This window comes from Egretta garzetta, unplaced genomic scaffold, assembly GCF_000687185.1.
Source record: "Egretta garzetta isolate BGI_Z169 unplaced genomic scaffold, ASM68718v1 scaffold568, whole genome shotgun sequence".
Taxonomy (NCBI): domain Eukaryota; kingdom Metazoa; phylum Chordata; class Aves; order Pelecaniformes; family Ardeidae; genus Egretta; species Egretta garzetta.
This window is the reverse complement of record NW_009260625.1, coordinates 923-2,854: the sequence shown is the minus strand read 5'-3', so window position 1 is coordinate 2,854 and position 1,932 is coordinate 923. Positions and strand designations below refer to the sequence as shown.

Here is a 1,932-nt window from a genome sequence, read left to right as displayed (position 1 = left end):
TTTTCTAAACCCAGATCTGCTGCAGGTTATCCAGCCTGCCACATCACATCAACGCAGAAACCAGTAAGGCCTGGCTGCAGAATTTAGGTCAGCTTGTCTGTGGAGTACGTAAGGTCTTGCACACAGCCATGAATTTCCTAGTAATGCTTCAATAATCCCTCTTCATCCTGCTATGCAGCTATCTTAGCAGCAGCCGCTAGCCTTCCTCCAACTCCCCAACACAGACTCTCCACAGGAGGGATGCTTCCAGGCAACTGAGCCACCAGCTCTTCCTTGAGAAGCAGGAAGCTGGTTGTTGAATCAAATAAATGCCGATTCTTATTTCCCAAGATAAAAAAAAAAAAAAAAAAAAAAGAAAAAAAAGAAAAGTGAAGGATTCCTAATGCATGCTAGAAAAGGACTTCCCTTTTTTAACCACACAAGGAAAGATGTAATCAGAGCTGGAAATTACCCCTAGAACATTAGGAATAATTTTCTTAACAGATCATCTAAACAAAACCCCACTGATTCCACCTGAGTCAATGAATAAAAAATAGCATCAAAATGTGACTAATAAATTCAGACAGTCTAAGGGACAGATGCTGGTATTTCTGGAGAGAAAGCATCACTCGAGGTGAAAAACATTCTGTCTCTTCAAAGAATGCTTCCCTCTAGAAGTGAATTGCGGACTACTGCCATCCCAAGCATTGTACGTGCATGCATAAGTAGCAGCCCTCTTCTTAAGGAATCTCTAAAAATACATAAAAACATGCAAAGACTTTTCAGAATATGGTCCTTGGAGCAGGAGATCCACATAAACTGGAAAGTACAGTTATGTAAGAAAAAACAAACACGAATGCAGTAAACCAAAACCTTGAACTTCTCTGACTGTCTTCACAGAACAAGATGAACCTAACTGAGTCTTCTTAAGTATGACAATTTGAAAGATGGAAATGCAAGAATAAATATCAGTTTCTAGGAACGGTTATGGTAATCTCAGCAAATAAAAACACAGCTAGCAAGCTGACAGTTGGGTTTGTCTTCTGCTACCTTTGTGTGCTCTATGGTTGCCATATACCATTGTGCTCCTCGAAAGATGGCACTTGCATCTCCCCATTAGAACGAAGAATAAAACTGAGGAAAAACTCTTTCCTCAAGGCATCAAATTGCTCTTCAACATTCATACGTTTGTTAAGAGTATTCCTAGTCCATTCTTTCCAACTCACATGGAGCCTGGGTAAGGTATTGGCAAGCACGTACTGAGCTGTACTGCACATTAGATGTGTAACTCAAATACCCCAGAAAACACAAAGTTGCATTTGTTTATGTTTACCTCAGCTCTATTACAGAGCTGAAGCATAACACGCACCCGTGCCAGGCACACAGGTGATGTGGTGGTTGTTACTGGGCCACCATTACATCACACACATTAGCAAGACTTTTTAAGGAACGGAACTCTATTTTTATAACTCATGATCATCCACAACTTCACTTCAGCTCAGCATCAGACAACTTTTCCCATTCCCGGCTCAGTACCTGATCAGGCTGTGCTTCTCCTCCCTTCCTCCTCCGGCTTCAGCTGGGCTGAGCGCTGGCTCCAGGAGGCTCTGGTGACGGGAACACCAAGCCAGGCGCTGACAGTCACTCTCTCATTTTGACAAGTGCCACAGACTCTTCCTGTATAAAAAAACCAAACAGCTGTGAATCAAAGTGGCTGAATAAAGTGTTGATGCTAGAGAAAAGCCGCTCTGCGACACAGAAGTGGAACGTTAGTCATCCTTTTGCCACCAGTGCCTGATCGCTGGGGAGGGCTGAGCACACCCTTATTTTAGTAATTTCAGAAATACTCTAAACGCGTTGTCCTATTCTTGAAGAGCGGAGATCCCTCAAACTAGCAATTTGCCATTTCCTACATATTTTCTTAAACACGTTGGTTTATCCAGACTTAACCAA

General features: G+C 42.4%; 1 protein-coding gene across 1 annotated transcript in view; it reads right to left on the bottom strand.

Annotated features, from left to right (window-relative positions):
- Positions 1 to 1,652, bottom strand: part of LRRC8D (leucine rich repeat containing 8 VRAC subunit D) — a 63,956-nt gene extending 62,304 nt beyond the window's left edge. The window contains exon 1 of the mRNA XM_009645501.2: positions 1,516 to 1,652. The gene's annotated coding sequence lies outside the window, so the exon portion shown is untranslated. The remainder of the gene's footprint in view (positions 1 to 1,515) is intronic.
- Between the last annotated feature and the right edge of the window lie 280 nt (positions 1,653 to 1,932).